Source organism: Myripristis murdjan, chromosome 4 (genome assembly GCF_902150065.1).
Source record: "Myripristis murdjan chromosome 4, fMyrMur1.1, whole genome shotgun sequence".
NCBI classification, from domain to species: Eukaryota; Metazoa; Chordata; class Actinopteri; order Holocentriformes; family Holocentridae; genus Myripristis; species Myripristis murdjan.
The window spans coordinates 28,350,019-28,377,938 of record NC_043983.1 but is presented as its reverse complement, the minus strand read 5'-3'; positions in this window follow the sequence as shown (position 1 = coordinate 28,377,938).

Below are 27,920 nucleotides of genomic sequence, written 5' to 3'. Positions count from 1 at the left end.
TTAGTCAGGGCCCTTTGGTATCCACCATCATCAGGAATCAGTGATCAGCGAGAGTAAGTCTCTTCTCATCAACGTTGATGCTCATTTCAGGTTGAAGGTTACACTAAATGACAGCATATATTATGTATGATATGTTAAAGCAGGGATGAGCGAGGTCCTCCTCTCTGGTTGAAGGTATGCTAATCAGTGAAATGTCTCGTTAAGCCCTATATACGGCATCTGTAAGGATGTACATTCAATGTCAAATTATATCTCCACTGATACAAGACTGATGCTTGCTCCCTCTAAAACCGTTTTGCCATGCAGTTCTCTCTTCCACAGTATTTTTGCATTGTGCTCGCAATACTGTAGGATGTTTCATAATGACCTATCCACTCATGTATTTTTTATGCAATGTTCTCATTCACATTTGAAAAGTAGCTAATTTGTGGCATTAATATTTGATATGGACCTTTTATATCCCCACCTCCCACATTTCAATTAACTAGAAAATGCGAACATGGCCTCACAATTTATAGCCGTGCAAGCCACCACGGGAAAAATCACATTTATGTTTGTTATACCACAATAAAACACAGGAAAACCACAAACCGTTAGAGTGATTGCCTTTCACATTGATTACCATTTGAAAGCTTTTTTTTCTCTAACCATTCCTGTTGGTGATGTACACTTCACAACGTTAAGGAGACTTCACAGGCAGCGGGGCGGCTTTGAAATTTTTGCTGATGCTCAGACAAGAAGACGCAGCTTTAATGTGATGCAGGTCTTGAGGTGGCTTCATGGCTTCACATCTAAGTTGTGTAGATGGCACTGTAAAAAGCGCAAAGGCATATGAGGCCACAGCATCTCATCAATCAACCCAAAAGTAATCAGACACAGATTGCTGCAAATTGCCCAGGAGGATGGGAATCAATGTAAAGCAAAATTATCCTAGGGACAAAATTCACAAAGATGAAACCACCAGTATAGTATTGGATATGAATTCCAATTATGATAAATACCATGTCTCAAGGCACAAGGGCTTGTTTGTTGGCACTGAATCCTTTGAATGACACAATAAATAGTAGCGCCGTTCTGCATGGATGGGTATAGAATATGGAGCGATCTTGTAATCAACAAGAAATGAAAGCAGAACAATGAATGTAAAGCTTGTAAAAACTGGATCACACCCTTGTTTCACAGAGCTGCTTGCAAGCCCCAGAAGAGCAGCCGTATAAAGTAATGTTTGACCAGTGAGGGTTTTAGAGAGCCAGCAGCTTTAGATTTGCACTGAAGTTACACCAATGCCAATATTTAGAGCCAACATTCAATAGCTCTAAATTTGTCATTTATCCAGTATTTCTCCAGGAATTTAGTTTCTCCATTAGAGCAGGTTTCCTAAACCTATATAGTTTTAATAAGCAGGAATTTCATTTTTATTTCTATTCATGGTTAAAATCCAGTAATTAAAAAAAAATAATAAGCACTTCCGGTTTAAGCCACACCTACTTTTTCCGACTCCAAATCTGGATTATTTTGCCACAAAATAAATACTAATACAAATGTAAATACTAATAGTGGTGCCTACTGACTTGTGTTGTCACCATAGCAACTAACTGCCTTTTCATGCTGTACCAATCAAATGACCTTGGTAAACAGTGCAATGACTCTCCTACGCCATTCAGGCTCTGTGGTTTTATAAATATTCTGAGGTGGCAAGTGTTTTTCATTCCAATCAAAAACTCCACCAGGCGATTTCACTGATCACCTCACCCTCAAGCAGAGAGGAAGGACTAATCAGTGAAATCACCTGGTGGAGTTTTTGGTAGGAATAAAAAGCTGCAGCCTCTTGGCTCTCCATGGCACATGGTTGGACACCCCTTTGGTTTCAGACCATCGTGGAACACTAACAACCTCTCCAGACCGCTTTCGTTTTGCCTCAAAATGAAGTCGGCACGCTCCAGCTGAAGAGTCATTAGGAACTACAAAACATCCAGATCAGTACGCGCCTATGATGGGCTGCAGGCATGACAGCAGGAAGCATTGAATTTGAAAACAGAGTCAACAGTAGAGTTTGTAATTAACAAGCTAGTTAGTTCCCCCATACTGCATCACCGGCGTTAGAAGTCACATCGTCATTTGTCTCTGATTTACTAGCATGGTCGAGGCTTTGGGATCAAAAGATAGTTAGTGGATTTTTCAAAGTCCTTCAAAATAAATAAATTAATTTCATTTCAAAGTTAACTACAAAATAAATGTCATCAACAACTGTTGGATGTTTGTCTATGAAAAGGGGGGGTGTGCACATGTTCTTTTATGAGCTGGACACTGAACATGATCAGTGTAGTTTAAAAAAAATCCTAATTGAAGCTTTCTAGCGTAGTTTCGGGAGCAGGACCACACCACAACCACACCTCTTCCGGCATTGCATAAATTCTCCTAACCCCTTCCTCCCCTGTCACTCTCGTACTCTGCACCCTCCCTCCCACCCTGTGTTCTCTCCCTTCTCCTCTCCTGTCTTCGTAGGGTCCTAAGGGGGGTTCGTCGTACCCGGAGCTACGGCGGATTCCCTAAGAAGCTTCCCCACACGCAGCCGCACTACAAGACTATCAATCAAGTTCAATTCACTTCGCAATAAATCGTTCAAACGTACCTTGTTGTTGGTGTGGTCCTTGCTCGTGAACAGCTAATTGATTATCCAGCTTTGATGACCCTCACCTCACATGACCAGAGGTGCAGTGATTCTCCTTGCGCTAAATGCTTTGGCTGTTATCCATGAAATAAACATGGTGGCTGGCTAACCAGGTTTTTTTTTTATGGCTTTGCAGCAAGCAAAAATGATCCTCATCTTAAATTTGACAGGAAAAACTGTTCACTGAACAGCAAGCTACGTTTTTAATGCGCTCTGCAGCAAGGGCGCGGGAAGGGTGGTGCTGAGGGTGCTGCAGCACCCCCTGCTGAGGAGGGGTGGAATAAATGTCAAATTAATTTTACCACATTTCAAAGTCATTTTCTTTTGAAAATGACTTGATTGTGGCAGTCAGGGTGTGGACAGGGGGAGAAAGTAAAACGTGTATTAATCTACTGCACCTAATGCAAGGAAAACAAAAAACATGTAAAACGCGTGCAGAGGGGCAATCACACCGAGACACATCAGGCGGCACCATCAGTCGGCATCAGGCGAGCCGGCCGCGGCACCGGCCAGCATCAGGCAGCTCACCTGTCAGATCCGGCAGACCTGACCGGGTGGGCGCGGTATCGGACGGTGCCGCGGCCGGCCAGCCTGATGCCGACTGATGGTGCCGCGGCATGTGCGGGACAATACTGTAGTCTAGAAAACTGGCGAATTTTTTTTTTTTTCGCCCCCAAGTAGATTGCGCCCTGGGCAGTTGCACTGCCCATAGCAAAAACCGTCCCTGCTGCCGAGTCTGCCAGCACAGCGGGATACTGCTGCAACTCTCTCTCTTGTTTGCGCTGCGCTCGCACAGCTGGTTGTCTGTCTGTCACTGAAAGTTTAGCCTCCAAATCAGTGGTGTAGTCTACGTGATACGCAGGTATACGGCGTATACCCACTAGAAAAGGTCCCGCATTTCCGTATAACCACTTAAAAATGCGCAAAGATACGTATCAGTATGTTTTTTTGACATAACGTTCACGTTCCCGTTCATAAAGTCGCCTTCTCTGTGTTACGAAGCGGGCTCTTTTTGACCATATTTCGGGGGACACTACAGCTGGAGCTAACGTTAACGTTTCAGAAAGGGAGCCCCCCCATACGCAGCACCCCCTGGCAAAAAGTAGTTCCCGCGCGCATGCTCTGCAGTGTTGCTTTTTTGATAGCAATATCATTATTTTGGTTGGCAAGTGGCGGCAGAATTCAATTCAATTCAATTCCATCCAGTCCCATTTAAGAGAGAATCATGCAGATAAAAACATCCATGTTTTCAATGCCAGCTTAAATCACAGAGTGCCACAGGGATGATTATATGAAAATCCTGTTGATTATCCCCACGGGGAAAATGTGTTCAATCTGGAATTCCATGTGGGCAAAAGGTTTGTGGTCAACGTTTTAAATCCAAAGGTCCTGTATGGTTTATTTGTCTGACAGGACAATTTAAGTAATGATAGACAGATGGTTGATCCAATCACCTGCTATGTATATTGTAAATGCCCAATTTCCCCTATTCCAAATGATGTGTATACCCCAGCAGTGGCCAGGCTCTGTTTCATGAAGGGAACAGCAGAAATAAAGTCTGAGTATGACTGTGTGAGGCAACAGGACACTAAAACTCTCCATTCACACCCAGAATAATGCGATTCCTTAGGGATAATAACATCATTTAAAGGTACACTATATGTAAAATTGCAAACTTTGCACAGATACAAGTCAGTACAGTCAAGATCAGACAATTTAGGGGACATAAACACATTTCTGAGTGAATTAATTTACAATCAAGCATTACTGAATTAGTAAATGAGCAACTCGAAGGTGCCAGGAAGATAAATCTCTTTGCACGATGTACAGACTATTTTTATGTAGCTGTGCCCAGGGAAGAATCTCCATCATAACAGAAGTAGTAAATAATTACCAGCTGATATTCAGTGTTTAATGAAAGGCCAACTGTGGTTTATTTGCTGATGTGTGAATCTGACCCTGACTTTCAGTTTGTCAAAATTCCTCTGGAACAAACCGGACGCTGTGACAGGTTTGTGAAGCTTGAAAACAACCCATCCAGCAACTATCTGTGACAAGTCATTGAACCCCGGCCATTTTAACTGATCCTTTCTGGAGCTGAATTCTGCCGTGCGCTTATCTCAAAGAGAAGTGTGTTGATGTGACTGTGTCATGATAATGAAGTTAGGGCCACAGAAGCCTGTCCTGGTGACTGAGTGATCGCCTGAGGGCTTCTGCCACCACCCTCATTCATCACTTCAATGATAGTTTTCTCTCTCTCTCTCTCTCTCTCTCTCTCTCTCTCTCTCTCTCTCTCTCTCTCTCTCTCTCTCTCTCTCTCTCTCTCTCCTCTCCATCTCTCTCACTCTCTCCGTCTGCCTCTCTTTCCCCATTCCCAGCCTCTGCATTTGCATTCGTACCCTTTCAGCTGTTCATTAACACTTGATGAATGCTGCTGTGTAAAAAGGTTTCGTTAAAGTCATTTAGTTTGGGACTCATGAATATTTCCGACACCCCCACAGCCCAGCAACCCCCGCTCCGCCCGCCTCGCTCCCTCTGTGGCTACGCTGCTGCAACGCTGGCTGGAACGATGTTTCTAATGCAGGTCATCTGTCAGACACCCACTCCTTATTATCTGCTACCTCTGTAGATGTGAGGGCGTCCTGGGTGCCAGCACCCGCTCTCACCCTCAGGCGACCTGGAACCTTTGAATGTGGGCAGACCCAGGAGACTGGTGTGGACAGACATCACATCACCATAATGTCTCTCTCTTCCTCTCTTTCCCCCACACATCATCTCTTCCCACTCTCTTTTCCTTTTTTTCCCCCTGTCTCGCTCTTTTTCAGTCACTCTCCGCTGTCACTTCTTTCTTTCTCCCTCACTCTTTTTTTGCCCCTTACTGCTCTTTCTCCTCATCTCTGGCCTGTTTTAGCACTTTGCGGCAGCCATTACTCTTAAGTACATTCTCTCATGCATTAACCATTGGCCCATATTGGTTCCCATTAGATCTGCCATCCCTCAAACAGAAGAAGAGCCGAGGTGTCGGAGGACAGAGACTGAGTATGGGGCCTGGTGCTTTTCTCCACCAGTCTCTCGAAGGCAAACCACCCTGGGCTTATTAACATCTCGCTCAGTCATACCTTCAGAAAACCTTAGCCGTTACAACAGGAGGTTTCATATCCGTCGTGACAGAGGAACAAGATGAAACACACGCTTTCATGAGCTAAAGACTCGTGCGTTAATTGTGATTGGTTGATTTGCCGTGCTGGCACCAGATGGAAAACCGGTTGAGTCTTTTTGATGCCAGGAACGTTAATGTTAAAACGTAATCGCGTTGAAAAATGACCTTTACTGCCCTTCTACACCTGTTGAATCTCTCATTAGCAACAATTTTTGATGTTTGACTGTGTAAATAATTTACATCGTTATTGCGGTCGTATCATTCAGTCGCTAGGTGCACACAGACCTTAACACCGCGAGCTTTTAAGTATATTATTAGCAGATAGGAGCAAATGTTAATCTGTTGCATGGTTATCTGCAATATTAGGGGAGTTTATCGCATAGCATTGCTGTGTGTCATAAAGATGTAACCTCGAAAATGTCGGTGGATATCTACAAATGTTATATGTTCAAAGGAGAGATGCATGGTAACATTTAACATTTAAATTAACTTTCAAAAAAAGTGGAAATAGGACGTGCGTATGTGTCGCAGCAACACTGTCAGAGTTGTAGGTCCAATGCAGCCCAAAATTCAAAAAGGCGTAAGGTATAATTACAAAAATAATGTTTTAAATCTGCCCTCTCAGCGTGCTCTTTCATTAGTTATCTTCAAGGTATCTGACACCTGACAATTAGTGCTCCATTCTGCTCTTGTTGATTACATTTGCAGCAGGCATCAATTAGGCCTGATCAAGGACAAATGTGACGCAGTTGTTATGAAATTAAGTCCAGGCTGGTGCCTGTGTTTTGACAAATGGTGCAGTGTAATTACTCATTCAGCAGCTTTCTTAAGAGCTGGCTCTTTCAAATGTCGGCAGTGTTAAGTCCAGTAATCACATGAGTCTTGCTGGACATGTTTACTAAAAGCTCCCCTCAATGCAGATATATACACTTTAACAGCTCCAACCCGAATCAAACTAACACGTATGCTGTAATTGCTGTCTGACACTTAGACACTCAAATGTCTGACAAACTAGATATGAAAAACCACAAACAACAGATATTTCATAAAGCAAACAGTAGACACATACAGTTTACAGATAAATTTGTCCAAAACAGAGAGGGGTTTGTCTTGAATGAGGTTGTGGTGTAGGCGTTGTTTTGTTACAGGATTTTCTGGTGTGACTTTCTCAGTTAGCATTTTGCATTAAGAGCACTGAGCTCCTTAACACCCTGCATCCAGCAAAAAGCCAATGCAGAGGAGCCGACTTGTGCTGTGACTGAAGGAGACAGTTTTGACTCTCTTTGGTCAACTCTGAATGCCTCTTTCATCAAAAGCATTTTAAACTTGAATCATTGTGCAGAAACACTGCAGAAACTAAACTGCGTCATTTTCTGTCAGGAAGGGGCGTAAGGAAATGATGTCTGTTTCTGAGTTCTTGGTGCAATGCCTGGCTCGCCAGCATAGTATTTGCTTCTCCCGTTGCTACTAAAACAGTCTCTTTGAATCCCTGCAGGCCTCAGAGGCTTTCAGTGTTCTAGCCTTGATATTGATGCAAGTTGATGTTCACATCTGTGTATCTTTAAGGCATTTTTTCCTGTGGCTGGTTCTTTCAAACACTGTATATATTTTAGCTTCCCTACTGGAAAGTGATATAATTGGCCCAGGTTTTAGTTATTGTTGCATCTTTTTCCCATGGCTAATCAGACTTCAGAATATAGATCAATGTAGAGGTCTTGCTACCATGGCTTTGCTTGTGTGTGTGTTTGTTTGTTTGTTTGTTTGAGTGGGTTGTTGGGTGGCTTTGGAATATGGCTTTGTAAATGCAAGTAATGAATTCAGCATGTTTATTAGGCCTAAAGGACACACAATGTGTTTTGTTGAGAAATTCTGAATGGAAACAAAACCAAGTGTGCAGTGTAGAGAGACAGATAAATAGATAGATAGAAAAATGAATTTTCAGCATGCCAAATGTTTATTTTACTATATGGTACTTTGAAAACACATAGATGAATCTACATTGCTGCCGAGTTGTTGGAATATCTGGCATGGCAAGCTGATAGTTCTCCTAACAACAACCCATCAGGAGCTGCAGCACCCTGAAAGATTGCAGGAATGGCAGAATTAGCCAAATTACAAGGTAACTGATGTTGAGCTGAGATTAGATGTGGTACTCAGGGCTTTTGTTGCAATGATGCACCCTTGAAAATAGGGCCCACGGAGTTATTTCCAATAGTGCAATTTACATTTGTGTTTTAAGATATGCAGGTGGACACACACATAGATAGAGTATGTGCATGGCTGTGTTTGCGTCTAACCACAGAAAAGCAATCACAGGTGCACAGCGTCTCCTCAGCCATAGATGCGCTCATTCACAGAGACTAATCACCATGGACCAAAAAAAAAAAAAAAAAAATAGCAAGAGAAAGTGTTACTAAATTACTCATTATTTACATCCATAACACGCACACACACACACACACACACACACACACACACACAAACACACACAGACAGTTGAAATACGATTATTTTGCATTCGGATGTTGATTCACACCAAAGGTTAGTTAACCATCCTTGCACCTGGCTACCACTCTCTGAAGAGCAGCATAACAAGCTGCCAATCAGGAACCTGTTTGATACGGAGCCAGTTTTGCTTTGATTTGATTGGCTCGCAGTCAGAGAAAACATATGCTGTTTTGTTGAGAACAGACTAAGACGAGAAGACTTCACCAAGGCATTCTGATGTTAGCGTTTCAAAATGTCCATGGCCAGTGTGACATGAAACCCCCTATTGATTTATCTGCCAAAGACAAGTTTTAGCAGCGCTTGGTGGGTGTTAAAATTTGGACCCTGGCACTCTGATTTTTTCCAATATTAGATCCTCAACCTTGGATCCCTGTGATGAGGAAAATATTCATTCATTCATTCATTCATCCATTCAGTCTTTGCACTTAATCCTTCTCAGGGTCACAGCAGGCTGGAGCCTGTCCTAGCAGCCATTGGGTGGAGGCCAGAGAAGAGAAACACCCTGAACAGGCTGACAGTCCATCACGGTGCTAACACAGATAAACAGACAGTAACATTGATGCCTACGGGCAAAATGGAGTCTCCAGTCCACCCCTGTGACCAGCCACCCCTTTGGGATGTACTTACTAACCTTGTGCGTCTACAAAGAGGGACGTTTTTGAAAGCCAACCTTATTTCTTCTATTCTGTTCCATGAATATATGGCACAAAATCACATTTTTATTTCCTGTAGAAACTTATTGCATTCGGAAAATACAAATTCAGAAAACATTATACAATTTCTAACAGTACGTAGGCCCTTTATTACAACAAAAAGGAAGGAATTCATATCATGCATGCCTACAGTGATTAAAATTACCGTCTACAAGGCGCGAGGTGCCAAATGGGTGCACATGCTAAACAAAATAATGTTTCCGATCAATGTAAAGGGCTGTCTGGATCTCATATTGCAATCTGTGGTTTACCGAGACCTTACACACATCTTGGAACTTTGTTTTTTTAGTATTTCTGCTTTATTTGGCAGTCACAGTAGAGAGAGACAAGAAAGGCAGATGAGAGAGAGGGGACAACACACGGCAAATGCCCTGAGGTTGGATTCAAACTGAAGATGCTGCCCTAATATGTGGTATGTGCTCTTGTCTGATGAGCTACTTGGGCGCCCCCCATGTGGGAACTTATCTTGTCTGAATAAAATAATATATCAAATCATCCAAATCACATGCAAAGTGGAGGAAACACAGGGAGAACTTGCAACCTCTACACCAAATTGAACCCAAAAAGAACATGGTTAGAATTGCTAATGATCACCAAAGCCTCTCATGAACATATAGTGGCCTGTCAAATAAATGTTTCTGGTCCTGGAATAGAAACTAAAAAAAAGAAAAAAGAAAAAAAAAAAAAGAAAAATCTGTCTTTCTCTGCTTCTGTCTCTTTCAGTCAGCCTCGCTCTCTAAACAAAGAAATTTCTGACATGATGGCAATGAAGCTCATCTAATCTAAAACTAATCCCTTTTCCTACTCCTTCCGTCTCTCTCCCTCAGAGCCCCAACACACTTACCGACCCATCACATCACTCCACATTCCTCTCATCCCTCACCCTCCCTTCCCTTTCACTCTCCCTCTCACCTCTTCAGTTTTAATACCTATTCTCAGAGGCCTGACTGTGCATATAACCCTCCATGGCTTGATAAGCCCCTGATAGGCAGTCTGTCTCCTCTCCCTGAGGACCCGGGGCTTGAGTTTCTCTTTCTGACCTCTCTTTGAGGTCCAGGTTTCCTCCCCGTGGAGGAGCCAGACCCAAAGCTCTCATCTGGTGACCCGTCCGAGAGAGCTGCACAGAGCTGACAGGATCAAAAAAGAGAGGCGGCGAGCTCAGGGAATAGCGATCTCTGTCCGTGTTCAGACTGGACAGGAGAGATGACACTCACCAGCTTTTCATGTAAGGTTTTTTTTCCCCTTGCAGTTACCTAAAGGCAGCAGTATACTTACAATGAAAGCAAACTTGCCCAAAAACGATGAGTGTACAAATGTGTGTATACGCTCTCCGGCTTCCTGCTATTCATTAACTGACACTCCAGGCCAGTGGTGTAGTGTGTTGACAATGAGATGTTAGTAGGAAGAAGTAAACAGAGGCAGTCAAACAGAAAGGGAAATGGAGACGCTTGCCCACGAGGCGACACAACCAATTACGTGATGTTGTAGACCAACTGCAGATGATCCCACACTGGAGGCTGGTGTACAGAGAATTTTACTAGTCCGGCCAAAAAGCCTACGGACACTGTGGAGGCCAAAGCTAATGCAGCATTTTGTTTCTTCATTGTCACAAATGTGCTCAGCTTTCCTCAGACAGTCTTTTCACTGCTGCGCTTCCTGTTTCGTTCCATTCTAGTTTTGCTCAGTAGCATTTTGGATTCCAGACCCATGCAATGTATTTGTTGTGGCTTTACATTCTTAAAAACAAAACAAAACAAAAACAAACAAACAAATAAAAAAGCTTAACTGAATATCTGTAGTAGTTTGGTGCGACAGCTGCAACTTTGTAGTCTCTGGAAAACTTTTGCTCTTGACATCATCTGAAATGAAGCTACATCGGGCCAGCAGGATCTGGAGCAGCTGAATCACACGGTCGGTGTGTGTGTGTGTGTGTGTGTGTGTGTGTGTGTGTGTGTGTGTGTGCGTGTGTGTGTGTCGCAGAAGCTGTTGATGCCAGGGTTGCCAGGTTGCTTTGATGTTTTCCAGCCCAATATTGCTTAAATTGCTTAAAATCCCAAATTGCTATAAAAACTGCAAAAATATTATCGACAATAAACAATACAAATTAATTCATAAACATACAAACCACAATTTCCCAATATGATATAATAATAATAATAATAATAATAATAATAATAATGATACATTGTGTCCACAAGTGCACTAGAACAAAGATCTGAGGCAACAGAACACAATGTAATGATAAAACTTTTCCATTTCTGCCCTCGGCCCTAAAAAGAAAGACAAAAACAAAGGAACAGCTCAAATACCAAAAATAATAGCTTTATCTAACTGAAACTGAAACACAAAAGAATGCAAACTTGAAGTACCCCCCCACACACATACACACATACACTCTCTCTCTCTCTCTCTCTCTCTCTCTCTCTCTCTCTCTCTCTCTCTCTCTCTCATGCACAAAAGGAGAGAGAGAGAGAGAGAGAGACAGACAGAGAGAGAGAGAGAGAGAATGGAAAAGAGAAAGGAACATGCAATCTCATGCTGTCAAAAAGCCAAACAAATGATGATAATCACAATCAGACATACTTTATTAATACCGACAGGGAAACAGTTGCAGTTACTCAAATTTTCAAGAGAAAAATATATATAAGCATAAGTGAAATCACAAGAAATAGAAAATGAAAATAAGAAATATAAAATATTTGCATTAGAAATGAGAAAAGTATGTGCATTATGTCAAAAATCCTACAATATTACAATATATACAATATATACAGAAATAAGAAATTGAATAAGAATAGGGAATTGACAATATGTACAAAGCATACCCATATACACCGTACATACATAGGGGTGCTGCATATTGAATTATTGTAAAGTTCTGCAGGTAAAAAATTACTGCAAGCAACACAGCTGAAGTGACAAGATGTGGAGAAATATGATATATGACTTTATTTTTTTAATATATTGTAAATTTCATGGTAAACCACCCTGAATCCTGACCACCTGCTTGAGCACTTTTTTCCCGCACAAAGCAACCCCAAACTGCCCAGCTGAGTGGAAAACCACCCAACCTGGCAACCCTGGTTGACGCACACTCTCATGACAAGGTCTTTTGTGCCTTTGCAGACAATACGGCTGTGGCACTCAGGAGATATGGTCTGGCAGTGACTCGCTCGACCCAACTCTGTTGATCACCAGCAGCGAAAAGCAGATAAGGAGTGACAACACGGTCGCGTCTCGAAGATAACATGGGTTGGATTTAGGTGACAGTAACAAAGACTTGGGGCTGTTTTCCTTTAAAGTTTCGAGAGCAAGAGAGAGAAAAAAATAACACACACACACACACACACACACACAAAGGTCAGAGTATAAAATGCCAGCGCTGGCTGTGGGGGGCTTTGCCGAACTTGGGCACCAAATTCAAATGTAACAAATAGCAGGTTTAAATAAATAACACATCAATTATTCATAGACACAAAAATGTGGATATGTAACATGTAATCTTGGCATACAACACACCAAGAACTGTAAACACCCTGGCCTTCATCACTGTATAAACAACAGCTGACAACAGAGTGTGACATATTCAGTTTGCAGCTTTTTCTAAAATGTGTTACTGGTACTAGTTAGTGTAATTAATAATGCCAGTAAAGACTGCATTTAGTTTACCCCAGTAAGGTAGCCAAGCACTTTTTTTCTAGACAAGCACTCTCACTCCATCTCTGTTGCTGAGTCAACAGTACTTCTGCTTGAGTAAAATATTTCATAAATCTTTCTACCTCTGCCTTCTGAAGGAGAGATCGCCTCTTTAGCTCTCTTCACGGTAGAGACCAATTTCCTGGTATGATGGGGCGTCGATGGGGCAGCAGGCTCCAGTTGTGAGCTAGTACAGTCACTGTGGGGTTCTTGGTATTATTGTTGTGCCATCATAACTGCTGATGTCCCACTGAGCAAGGCACTAAACAGCTGACTGCTTGGAGGCCACTCTTTAAGATGAAAAATAATAGTAATAATAAAACAATAAATAATAATATCCATTGTCTTTAAAAGCTGAATTCAGCCAGGCATCTCAACACTTATCAGACATTAAATGATCTGGTAAAAGTAATTTTGTACAACTCTTCTATTTTTCTGAGCAGTATCTAATTAAAATAAAATTTTGTATATTGTAAAAGTTTTGAGGACATCGCAAAAATGGTAACACTTACATGTGGACTCTTCATATATTTGTGCTGCAATAAAATACTGAGACTTGTAGCAACATCTTTTGATGATCAGAAGACACCATGTATCTAGCAATGTAGAAGAGAAATACACAACAGAGACAGAAATCATGTGAACCAGAGAGCTCCATGGTTGCTGCCATGCAGTGATGCATGAAGACCAAATGTTTGATCTTCTGCAGACACCACATTTATAATCAGAGGACACTCAAAAAGCTTAGACCTACGCTGCATAAAGTCATACACTATTCTCCAACTTGCTCTTACAAATATAGATAGCGTTTCTAACACTGAAATTTAAGTTACATCGATTTCTCCACCCGCCATCTCAACCAGGATATCAAGTCTCTAATCTTTGTTAGTTTCATAGATGTGATTGTAAATGATAATTGTCTAATGGCAGAAATCCTACATCCAGACTACCACAAAAAAATAATAAGTGGCTCCTGCCTTTCAGTGCCCAAAATTTTATGGAAAGCTGTATATAGTTTTTGAAATATTCTGCTGACAGAAAGAGGGACATACTAATGAACAAATGAAAACATTCCTGTGTCAATGGTGCCTTTAGATATGTATGTAATATGTGCTACAAGCTGTGTTTGACAGCATTACTGTATTCTCCATAGAAGATATTGAGTAAGATGATCAGCTAGTCAACAAGAGGACTAAGCTGACATTTAGACAAACTGGTAGTAATAAGGTCAGTCTGCCACAGCCTGTGAACGTACAATGGCACAGCACAAAATCTGCCCTCGCTCATCTCAGCACCGCTGTGCAGAGACGAAGAGTTGAACTTACAGTCACGTCGGGCGCACAGCTTTTACCTCAGCTCGTTAACAACAAAGTGAAGAGCAATATATGCAGTGACCCGCTTTTGTGTGATGCTGGTGTTTGCTGCAGCAGAGCGCGCTCACAGGCCCATCTATAAATAATAGTGCAGTAGTGAGCTGGGTCCCAGCTACACACTCACACATTCGCTACCAGTTTGAAACACGCTCCTCCGCTGCTGGCAGTTCAGCTGAAGCAGTTGGGGGTTAAGTGCCTTGCTTAAGGGTATTGAGCTGGTGGTTGTTTAATGAAGGGAGAGCGATACTCATGCACGCATACAAACAAAAACTTTCACCCACATACATCAGATTTCCCAGCCAGTTCAAAGACAGTGAGCACTATTGAATCAGACCACACTGAAACCCTGAGCAACAGCCACCTGAAATACCCCCATGTGTTATTTTTATACAAATAATGATCATTAAACAATATTTTGCTATGAGAGTACTCATCTTGAGAGCATTTTGTTATATTAATTTGTTATCATTTTGGAGTTTTATTCATTTATTTGGATCCCCATTGTGTTGTACTAAGTTGCTGCGCCTCCCCCTTCAGTCTGCATTAGACTTTCTATGGGGAAGGCCTGCTTAGAGCTCTTGTAATTTTGGTGTTTAAAAATGTTTATAGGAGCACAAATCCACTGTAAATTCTTAAGCGAAATACTAACATAACAAGCAAAGTAATCGCTTAAGTGTTGGTCAGTTATTTTATGTAGAGTAGAGGGTTTATCTGTTATTTCTCCTCTGTTTTTGTAGAAAGTGTATTCCCATTTTGTTATTATTGTTGCTGTCCTTTCATATGCTGTTCATTCCTCAAAAATAACTCAACAAAACAAAAGACACTGAAAAACTGAAATTTTCAAATCGATGTTGTTATAACAAAAATATTAGAGGTTGTATTGGTATGTTGTGATACATCTGTGTTGTGGTATGTATATATGCAGTCCATTGAGAGCTTTCTATGGGGAGGGGAGAGGTGCCTGTGAGACCTGTGGACTTAAGGCGCAGTTTCTCAAATCGGGGTAGGCGCACCCTTGGGTTTATGTGGAGGAACTCCAGGGGGTACGTGAGATTTTTAAAAATTATATAACACGTAGATCCAACTGAGCAATCTGATCGGTCAATCAGACATTTAGAATGTGCTCAAATGAGCATGACAGCACGGCTAGCCGTGCTCAAATGAAAGATACTTCATCACTGAAAATATTACTCGCCTACATCTTATTGCCCGAGTCTGTGTGGTTTCCATGGCAACACGAAAGGTTTCACTGAAACCTGTATCAAAAGCCACTGTCAACTTTGTTAGTCTGCATAATGGACCGTTTTCTTGTCAATTTTGATTTATTTGGCGACCTAAGTTTGGATAAATAGTTGAACGAAGAAGACAAGACAGAACAGATAAAGCCAAGATACACGAGAGTGACGAGTAAAGAGCTGGATCAGCTGGTGAACTCAAGAAATGAAGCCGGTACAGCCGGTCAACGTCTCGGCTGTCAAATGTCTACAAGACTACCTGAAAAACACTGGACAAACAGCTGATTTTTTCAACTGTAAGTAAAAAAGAGCTAAACAAGATCCTCCATGAATTTTATGGAGCTTTAATTTCTATAATAAAGAGAATGAAATGCCTCAGCAGAGTCAGCAGCACGGACTGTACCTGCTGAGGCAGATTCAGCACCACGGACAGTACCCACCGAGGCAGAGTCAGCAGCACAGACAGTGCCCACTGAGGCAGAGTTAGCAGCACGGACTGTACCTGCTGAGGCAGATTCAGCACCACGGACAGTACCCACTGGGGCAGAGTCAGCAGCACAGACAGTGCCCACTGAGGCAGATTCAGCACCACGGACAGTACCCACTGAGGCAGAGTCAGCAGCACAGACAGTACCTGTCAGAGATGTGCAGGCTGTAACTTTGTTCTTGTTATTAATCTGTGTTAATGTTATCAGTTATTAATTAGCCTATTAATCGTTATTAATTTGTTTAGTCTTTATGAGTTTCCTAGGCCATAGATTTAATTAATTTGTCAATTTGTTTGCATCTGTACATTGAAATGAACATTTAATAAATCAACACATCTGTGAAAACCGTCATCTTTATTTTAGAGGTAAATTGATAACAGCCGGAAAAGGTGATTAGCAAAAGCCCCCAAAAGGTGGGGTTGAAATTATATAACTCTGTTCAGCCTTAATGTGACTGCTTACTTTTGTTACTTTTGCTGCTTAGCCGCATTAATCGGAGCTGACATTAAATTGGAGTGACACACCCCCAGCTGAAATAAAATATCTGTTGGTGAGTTTATGAAAAGATATATGTTTGTTCTGGCACCGACACTGGAAAGCAGTAGCCTATATTTAAATATAACTGGTAATATAAGTTGGTTGTGGATAAAGATCAGCTGTGCTGCTGAGTCTTTGTCACGGCACCTGTTAGCTTAAAAATGACTGAGAAGTCGGCAGAAGTATAACTATCAGTTCATGGAAAAAAAGGATTTTTTCCAGCAGATATTCTAGTTACAACATGATTGAGGTAGCAAAGCTGTTTTGTGTTGCGATGTGTGGTATTTATTCAGTTTTGTGAAATCAAGATGTCTAGAAAACATGATAAGCCCAAGTTGGCTTGCTGACAAGGACTATTTAACATCAGATCTCATGTATTTCCGCTGAAATGGAGAGAATACTAGCAAAAAACTTTCATATTTTGAGACCAAAATGCCCACAGTATGAATACATTTTGAGTATACATTTTATTTTATTGGTAACAGTTGTATAATCGCATTATTAAACTCGAGGGTGTGTTTGACCATCATTATTGTCACTTCACACCCTCTCGTGTAATAATGGTTAAATATATGTTAAAAAATAGCATCCATGCAAGGCTCCTTAAAAATCATTATTTATCCTAATAAATATTCATTAAAATATAAATGGAAGTTCATAAACGGAATTTTATATTCAGTATTCAATTTCATCATCCTGAAAAACCCCGTTTTTTTTTTGTTTGTTTTTTTTTTCATTATTCGAGTCACGGGCATTGTTGAACAATGGAGGTTGCATTTCTGCCTTGATCCATCCAAGGGTACAGCACACTGGATGGATCAATGCAGTGTGACCTCCACAACAATACATCCAAAGATAAAATGGTGCTACAAAAGGTTAACTTCACAAAATCGAGCAGTAGTTTATAGTCACTGTTGCAAAATTCCTTCTTTGTCAGGTTAATTTGCATGGTGGAGGACACCTCCAGGTAAGCCCCAATTAAGCCTGCTGGCTTGTAGTTAAGGAAGCTACTGTAGTGCCGCAACAATTATCCAAACATAACATTTGCGCATGTGCAAATGTTTTCATCAGCTCAGTAGCCAACGTTCGTTTTAGCCAATGTTGTTATGGTTAAGGTTAGGTAAAAAACATTGCTAAGGTTAGGGAAAAAGTTACTTACCATGGTTAAGGTGTTATGGCCAAGAAAAGGTTCTTCATTATGGTTAAGGCTTGGATAAGGACAGGATTATGGCCAGGAAAATGTTCTTCATCATAGTTAAGGTTAAGGAAAGGATAGCGTTAAGGTTATCAAAAGGTTCATCATCATGGTTAAGGTTTGGAAAAGGCTGTGGTTAAGCTTAGGAACAATTAGCTAACATTTGCTAAAAACAAACATCACTGTTACTTAACACAGGAATTGTTGGAGTCCCCCGAGTGAAAGTCATGTCTTTGGTTGACTCATCCACCAACCCACCTTTGTCCATACTTGGAATTTGTCCATCTATGTCACATAAAATGCCAACATTTTGTCCTGGTGACCAAGCTGATAAAGCAAATATTATTCATATGTTATTCCACAGTCACTGAGCACAATATGCTGTGGACATTAAATCCTGAGTGTAGCTCCTCAGCTCGGTGACGAAGCTTCGATCCTAAAGTAAGTGATAAGTATTTCTTACAGACACACAAGGTATTCATCACATGAATCAAGAACAAAGTTATTAAGCGCACAGGGAGAGTCAGGCGCAGCAATCCTTCCATTCTCTTCCAGACTTCTTCCAACTAATGAAGAGTTATTACTGAGGTTACTCGACCACAGGAAAACCCCGTCACTGTCTCTCTCACTGAGGAATTAAAGTTAATTGACTGTACCGGGGATTAGGTGTAGGCCACGCTTTAAAACAGAATCAGTCTGCTGTTTGAGTTGCAAAGTCATCCCACATCCTCAAATTGGAGTATTACTTTCAAGCTAACATCACTGTCCTGTGCTGTTTTGTAACTTTTAACACCTCCCAGCTCCACTTAGGCAGCTGAACTATGTTTATTTCTTTTCTGCCGTTTGTCTTACATGATGCTTTAAAAAACACTTTCTCATTTCATACTTTTCCTTAAGGACAGTAATTCAGCAGTTAGCCTCACACAGTAATAATCAATAACTCATTCCAGCTTGGTATTTTATTCCCCAGTGTCATGCTGCCAACTGCTTTGCCATTGATAAAAGACTGTTGAATTAAAACGTTGTTACTGTCCACTGAAAGAGAGCAGAACATTAAACAAATTTTTCATAATTGTCAGTGAAACCAGGTGACTTAGGAAGACTCAGCTTTACCAAAGTGTGCTCTCTGTGCGTCTGATTCTGCCTAGTGAGGTCCACAAGCTGAATATTGGCTTTATTGCCCAATATGAGCCCTCAGGTGTGTAGTGATTTTGCAGACAGGATGTAATAGAGGTTATCTTACACATACAGCACACAAACTGCACATGGTTTTCAGGGCATGCAGCCAACCCAGTCACGCAGCAAATCGTGAATGTATTCTGATCACGGAGCAAATCATGAGGCCTGAGTGACTTGCTCAAGGGTGCATAGCTGTAATGTAGCATCTTCATAGGTGACAGGTCGACAGCCCGGCCTTCCAGAGACACAGTCAGGACTCAGGTGGTGACCCAGCTCATGGACATCAACATGTTTCCATTTTGCTTGTTCTGTCAGCTCTCTGACATCAGGAGAGATCAAACCAGCGACCTCTCCTTTACCTGTCTGCTTCTCCGATCACGAGGCCACCATCACCTCTGCTCCTCCGGGCATCAGTCGAGACACATTTTTGATTACATCTGCAAAAGGATTTTCAAACTTTGGCTTACAGCGACTATAATACATTGACCAATTTGAACTTGTCATGGCTCACACCAAAAACTCACATTTTTAAACTGAAGCCAATAGAATTTTGTGCCAACAGAAAATGTGTCTAATTTTGACCATTTTCATGTACAGAATGTATTTCTTGGCAGGCTGGAAATGTGACACAGGGTTACTGCCTGTCAAAGCATTTGGCATTGGGAAATAAAGTTAATTTGATTACAGCAGCTTTACATGCTGTAATGTTGAATTATTACCACTGACTGCTATTCATTTATTTATTTTGAACATAATGTATAAAGGACAACAGACAATGCAACAACAGCATAATAGAAGAAAAAAGTTTAAAAAGCACATGTTCAAAAGGGAGTAGGAAGAAGTTATAATATATATATATATCTGTACATACAGTACAGGCCAAAAGTTTGGACACACCTTCTCATTCAATGCGTTGTCTTTATTTTCATGACTTTTTACATTGTAGATTCTCACTGAAGGCATCAAAACTATGAATGAACACATGTGGAGTTATGTACTTAACAAAAAAAGGTGAAATAACTGAAAACATGTTTTATATTCTAGTTTCTTCAAAATAGCCACCCTTTGCTCTGATTACTGCTTTGCACACTCTTGGCATTCTCTCGATGAGCTTCAAGAGGTAGTCACCTGAAATGGTTTTCCAACAGTCTTGAAGGAGTTCCCAGAGGTGTTTAGCACTTGTTGGCCCCTTTGACTTCACTCTGCGGTCCAGCTCACCCCAAACCATCTCGATTGGGTTCAGGTCCGGTGACTGTGGAGGCCAGGTCATCTGCCGCAGCACTCCATCACTCCCCTTCTTGGTCAAATAGCCCTTACACAGCCTGGAGGTGTGTTTGGGGTCATTGTCCTGTTGAAAAATAAATGATCGTCCAACTAAACACAAACCGGATGGGATGGCATGTCGCTGCAGGATGCTGTGGTAGCCATGCTGGTTCAGTGTGCCTTCAATTTTGAATAAATCCCCAACAGTGTCACCAGCAAAACACCCCCACGCCATCACACCTCCTCCTCCATGCTTCACAGTGGGAACCAGGCATGTGGAATCCATCCGTTCACCTTTTCTGCGTCTCACAAAGACACGGCGGTTGGAACCAAAGATCTCAAATTTGGACTCAGACCAAAGCACAGATTTCCACTGGTCTAATGTCCATTCCTTGTGTTTCTTGGCCCAAACAAATCTCTTCTGCTTGTTGCCTCTCCTTAGCAGTGGTTTCCTAGCAGCTATTTGACCATGAAGGCCTGATTTGCGCAGTCTCCTCTTAACAGTTGTTCTAGAGATGGGTCTGCTGCTAGAACTCTGTGTGGCATTTATCTGGTCTCTGATCTGAGCTGCTGTTAACTTGCGATTTCTGAGGCTGGTGACTCGGATGAACTTGTCCTCAGAAGCAGAGGTGACTCTTGGTCTTCCTTTCCTGGGTCGGTCCTCATGTGTGCCAGTTTCGTTGTAGCGCTTGATGGTTTTTGCGACTCCACTTGGGGACACATTTAAAGCTTTTGCAATTTTCCGGACTGACTGACCTTCATTTCTTAAAGTAATGATGGCCACTCATTTTTCTTTAGTTAGCTGATTGGTTCTTGCCATAATATGAATTTTAACAGTTGTCCAATAGGGCTGTCGGCTGTGTAGTAACCTGACTTCTGCACAACACAACTGATGGTCCCAACCCCATTGATAAAGCAAGAAATTCCACTAATTAACCCTGATAAGGCACACCTGTGAAGTGAAAACCATTTCAGGTGACTACCTCTTGAAGCTCATCGAGAGAATGCCAAGAGTGCAAGGCAGTAATCAGAGCAAAGGGTGGCTATTTTGAAGAAACTAGAATATAAAACATGTTTTCAGTTATTTCACCTTTTTCTGTTAAGTACATAACTCCACATGTGTTCATTCATAGTTTTGATTCCTTCAGTGAGAATCTACAATGTAAATAGTCATGAAAATAAAGAAAACGCATTGAATGAGAAGGTGTGTCCAAACTTTTGGCCTGTACTGTATATAGTATATATATATATATATATATATATATATATATATATATATATATATATATATACATATTAAATAATATTAGTCCTAGTACTGACCCCTGGGGGACGCCACACTCAATGTATTGATAATCAGATTCGTTATCTCCAATCTTTACAAATTGTTGACTGCTCTTCAGGTAATTCCTCACCCAATTCGAAGCGGCCCCCCGAATCCCATAGTGTTCTTTCCTCTTGATCAGTAATTCGTGGTTCAGTGTGTCAAAAGCTCTTTTTTAAATCTATGAATACCCCAATGGCTATTTTCTTATTGTCTATGGAATTGGTAATTTCTTCTATGAGATTGGTTAAGGCTAGTGAATTTGACCGGTTTGGTCTGAATCCATATTGACTATCAGTGAGTAATTTGTGTTTACCTATGAATTTACCTAATCTATCATTAAATAGTTTTTCTAGGAATTTGGAGAATTGTGGGAGTAGTGGGACAGGCCTATAATTTGTAAAGAGGTGATTGTTGCCAGTTTTGTTTGGTATGATCTTTTCTGTTTTCATTTTTTTTAGGAAATTGTCCAACTTGGAATGATAGGTTACAGATGTGAGTTAGTGGTTTAGAAATACCCTCAATTACCCATTTTACTGTTTTCATGTTAATGTCATCACAATCAGTGGATGAAAGCGTGTGAGAGCCATGTGTGCTTTACAAACTTCTAGGCTCTTCCAGGCTGTCAGATCAGAAACTTAGACTGACAGAGAAAAGGTCTAGACTGGAGTTTGCCTGTCACAGGATTCTGAAGTCTGATATTTTTAGGCAGAAGTTAGCGATATTTTGGGCTGATATTTAATATCTTTAAATGGGAACATTTTCATGTCCTCCAGAATTGCGTTCTTGTCAGCTTGGAAAATCCGATAAAACAGTTAATGAAACCTATACTCCTGATAGAGGACCTTTTTGTTGTACTTGGTCATATTGGTTCTTATCTCTACCTAGCAAAGGGTTCTGTGCAGTTCCATAGAGAATTCTCCTTTCAAAAGTCACAGAGCTCTATAACGAAAAACTATATTTAATTTCACTGAGCCAAACAGATGTCTAAAATCCTTCACTTGTCTACTTTCATCACAGTTACGGCACCACTGGAGAAAGAAACTTTTAGACAGCAGTTCAGGACATGTATACCCATCGTAATGAAATCAAAGATGGCTGACAGACAACCTCAGCTTCTGTGCTGGTGCTTTACTTCTGAGTAATACGCTTTCTGCAGCCCCTGAAGTAGCTAAAACATTACAAGAAGCCATGCCTTACATGGTTCATAAATGTATTTCTTCAGTATTTATGAATGCATGATATAGGATAAACTAATTGTCTTTAGCTACATGTGAAAGTTTATTTCTAGGAGATGCAGTACATGTCAGCCTGGTGAGGGCAGACAAATAAAGGATTAGTGACGTTTGGTTAAGTCAGATTTAATGCAGCTTTTTCATGACACAACTGACTTTTGTAGGGTGAATTCTCTGTGGAACAGCACGGGACCCTTCATTAGAGACAAAAACTGACCAGAGATTACCCAAAGTTTGTGTATCGTCTGCAGTGAAACCCAGACTAAGGATATTTTTGGGCGGTTTTGTGGCTCTCTGAAGCAAGACAACCCACTATGTCTATTGAACAGTGAGGAGACTCTGAAACTGAGATTGCCTGTAAATGAACAAATCATTTCCAAAGGACAGAACTGAACAACTAATATTCACAAAGCCACACTCTGCATTGTCTACACTGCTTGGACAACATTGACCAGCCAATCAACAATCATTCTGAAAAATACCAAGCCGATTTATCAGCAAATCAACTTATCACTCACACATTGTTTTGACTGTTTGGCTGTATTCTTCCCTACTTGCTCTATTGACATCTGTCTCATTGCCCGTCTTCAAGCTATTTCGGACCACTCACTGTGATTGTGAAGGTGCTGCTCTGTCTGTCTACAGCCTCTGAATAAGTAATGTTCCCTGTGCCTTGATGGGCCGCATTTGGGCTTTTTGAAACAAGGGGCTGAACTCGGCAGCGACCTCCCGTTTCATCACTGAATCATTCATTATTCCTTTGTGAGCGAGGAGCTGCAGGAGGCTTAGCAGCAGAGGAGAGATGGATTGGCTTTGAGTCGGTCAGCCATGTGTTTTAGCAAGGCCTCGTTTCTTGACAGTCCACTGTAGGAAACATAAGGATCAAAGTCACAGAAGCACAGGAACGTAAATGAGTATCGACTCGGCAGAAAAACGACGACAGCCAAGACTAAGCTCGCCATGACAATCTGTCATCTTTACACATCAGCCTTTGCGATGTTTAACAGGAGGGAAGGATCTCTTGGTCGGCTCCAACACACCCATTTCATTAACCTGTGAATAAATGTGTCTACTTACTGTTTATCATCAACATTCAGCTAAAATCCTAAGGGAGGGCTGGCTGTTTGTTTGCTGTGGGCTTAAACATTCATGCTTATACTGTTGAATAAACAGATTGTCATAGCAGCCAAAGAAAAAATATACATGTTAAATGCTTCAGTAACAGCATCAAACACACCTACCATACCAAGAACCACTACTCCTCAACAGCATTACAACATTTGCTATATATTTTTAGGGATACAAAAATGTTTAGCTTTCATCTGACTCAGCCTCACTGAGTTTCATTCAAAAATGAGATTTCCACCATGTGCGGGAAAGTTACCCCAACAGTAGGGAAGTGTTTGATTGCACAGATTATGGTTCTTTTGGACAAACAATGTAAATCCTTACCAACGTCTGGATCAAGTATACTTTACACATATTGAATTGTGAACTGAGAGAATATTTTCCCCTAAATTGGGTATCACATTTGAAATTGCTCTTGCGTTTGCTTATTCGAAACTACATTTGCATTTTGTAATGAGGTTGCTGGATGTGATGATACCTTGAGAAATAATAATAATAATAATAATAATAAAACAGCAACAACATTGCTAATAGTAATAAAATAGGACCATTTCTCTCTTTGCCATGCACTGCTTGCTCAAAGTTCCTGTCGTCATCATCACATGTCCACTAAAACTGAGCAGAGAAACTGTGCTCCTGTAAATAGACATACACTATGAAGGTTAAAAAACAGCCATAGCCTCATATTCAATTTTTGTATCTTTCCCAAAGCGCATCCAAATCTAACAACTGTCCCCAGACAATATTCAGTTAATGTCAGGTCAATAAGAGGGGTACTGGAGATAATAAAACCAGCAGGTGACAAGTTGTGCTCTCATCTAACCATGCAAAATCACAAATGGGAAATCTGCTATCTAAAGTGTTCCTGTTTTTTTCTTTTCTTTTTTCTTTTTCCCCCCCTCAGTTTGCTGCTCTGCTGTCCGTATGGATCACTTCTGTCCTCTAGTGGAGAAAAATGACGAGGTTGCAGACACACCCAGACAAGTGCTTTGAAAATATACCAAATGCCAAATGCATACAGTATCATGTGTGAAAATAATGCCACTGCTGGATAGACTTGTGCAGATTATTCAGTAAATCTAATTCCGACACCAGTTGTCTGTTTGTCAAGCAGTAGGTTTACCTTTTAGGCATTTTGTAATTAATGCAAGAGTGTACTCTTTTGTGCAAACAGCAGCCTTTTTAAAGCAAGACCATCTGTGTTCCTGGGACACAGGCCCTGTCTGACCCTTTGGTAATCCATATGTAGGTGGATGTTTTTATCCTGTGCACCTTATCGTCAACACAAGTGCACTGCATACATCTTTAGGACGGTGGCCCCAGTGGGAATTGAATTAAGTGTGGGTGCCCCAATGGGATTTCAATCCCCAACCCCTTGCAGTGCTCTCGCCATGCTCTACCAGCTGAACAAGACAGGACCGTGAAAACCGGGAAAGCAACATCACTGTCAAACTGAATTACAGAAATTCAGTTGTGCAGCAATCTTTCCCCAGCATTGTTTTGTCCTCAATTGGCATGCAAGAGGGAAATAGAGCCATTCAATTGTTTTTGCAGCCAAATAAATTAATGGTCACACAGAAAAGCACATGATGCGACTACATGGTTTGCACAATAATTGCTGCTTAAATAGGAAATGTTTGTTTTTGACTCCTTGGCATTTTGACAGGAATTTTTTAACTGCATATGTGGCAATGAAAATAACTTGGCAGCTGATACAACCAAACACATTTGGAACTGTTATCATGAAGGTGCAATTAAATTTTGAGAGGCACATATGGAACAATATAATCCGATAAGGTTAGGACATACATACCAGAATAAAACATACAAAACCAGTCATGGTGGATGATATAATGGCTATGTCCTCCAAGATGTCCAGCATTTTAATACAGCATTTCCAAAATATGTTATTTTCATTGTTCAGTCTTACACTTCCTTTTAGACTGCAGTAACTTTTGAAGCTTGAACATATTACATGTCCTGTTTACAAGTTTTCAAGTTGCCAGTAACATCAAATGGCTGCATATTTAAGTTAATACAAAGATCTTAAAATGCAAATACGCACGAAAGCTAGAGAGCTGCTTCAGTGTGGTGCTTGATGTGCTGTGAGCTTGTTTTGCAATTTACTCAAAGTTGTAATCCATGAGTTCCCGGTTTCTTTTACTTTGTGGCTAAATGCTCATTGCAGTGGTGTTTCTGCGCTGCACATTCCAGAGATCACCTGCCAGGCACTTTGAGTTTCTGTAGGTGGTGCTCTTTTCTTTGTCTATTAGGCTATGGTGGCTATCACTACCCATGTTACCCTGTTCTTCTTATGTGTATTTCAAACAAACTGGAAATGTAAGACACATCATCTCCTGTGCAGAGGTTTTTTTCCCAAGGAAAAGCAACCAGAGACTAAGTGCTTATAAGCTGTAAATGTAAAAGCTGTCATAAACTGGATATAGACTGGAACACTGACAAATAGAGACAGTGGGCATCAAAATGAACCTGTATTTATTTGAAAATGTTGCAGATTGTTACTCTAACAGACAAGATAAACAGATTTGATAAGAAACTCTTATTCTTCTTTCTGCCTTTCTGTCTTTCTATTATTGTAGAGCTGACTTTACCATCTTATCTCAATTAATCGCAATCATATGAAATACCAGCAGATGGCACATTTCGGGTAGTAGGAATAAACACATTGCTTTATATTTGTCGCCCCTTAATGGTCTATAATTGCCCCGCATCAGAATATGCACAGCCTTTTGTTTTAACTCTCACATTATTTCCCATTTGTCCCATCAGCTGACTTCCTAAACTTGATTCAAGCATCTATTGCTGTGTAAGGCAAACACAACATACACTATATGGACAAAAGTATTGGGACTCACCTCTTAATCATTGAATTCAGGTGTTTCATTTGGTCCCATGGCCACAGGTGTATAAAATACAGCGGTTAGCCATGCAGTCTGCCTTTACAAACATTTGTGAAAGAATGGGTTGTTCATGGTGCTGTAATAATAAAGTAATAGGATGCCACTGCTGCAACAAGTCAGCTGGTGAGGTTTCTTTCCTCCTTGATATTCTACCATCAGCTGTAAGTGGTATTATTACAAAGTGGAAGCGTTTAGGAACCACAGCAACTCAGCCACCAGGTGGCAGCACCACATAAAGTTACAGAGCAGGGTTGTGTCAGATGGAAGCGGTGTAAAGCATGCAGCCACTGGACTCTGGAGCTGTGGAAATGTGTCCTGTGGAGCAACCAATCACGCGTCTCTATCTGGCGGTCTGATGGACGAGTCTAGGTTCGGTGAATACTAGGAGAACGTTCCCTGCCTGACTGCATTGTGTCAAGTGTAAAGTTTGGTGAAGGAGGGATAACGGTATTGGTTTGTTTTTCTAGGGTTAGCCTCGGCTTCAAGCTTTGTGTGAACAGTTTGGGGAGGGCCCTTTTCTGTTCCAGCATGACTGAGCCCCAGTGCACAAAGCAAGGTCAATAAAGGCATGGCTGGCTGAGTTTGGTGTGGAAGAACTTGACTGGCCCGCACAGAGCCCTGACCTCAACCCCATCCAATACCTTTGAGATGAACTAGAATGGAGATTGCAAGTCAGGCCCTCCTGTCCAACATCAGTGTCTGACCTCACAAATGCTCTTCTGGATGAATGGGCAAAAGTTCCTACAGACACACTCCAAAATCTGGTAGAAAGCCTTCCCGAAGAGTGGAAGCTGTTATAGAGGCAAAGGGGGACCAACTCCATATTAATACCTATGGATTTAGAATGGGAGATCATAAAAGGCCTGATAGGTGTCGGTAGCCCAATACTTTTGTCCATATAGTGTGTGTACACTATAAATCAATGTTAACTTGGATCATGCCAACATTCAATTGCATGACCAGTATAAATAGAAGTTAAAATAATAATAATAATAATAAAAACGAGGCTTTCATGGTGTTTCAGGAGGAAAAGACAAAACGGTGGCAAATCGTCCTCCAGTATCTGCAGGATGTGTTGGTCCTCAAGTTTATCATGTGTCTTCTGTGGAGCAAAACCTATTCTCTTCCTCAAGAGGTCAGTGTTGAGCAACTCACAGCACTCGCTTGGAGCTGTACACACCCGTTTTCCTGCTGTTCATGTGTATGTGTGTATCCATGTGTGTTACTTTGAGCTACACTGAGTTACTTTGATATATTAAGAGGGCAATGGTCAGTGTCACCGACTATGAATATG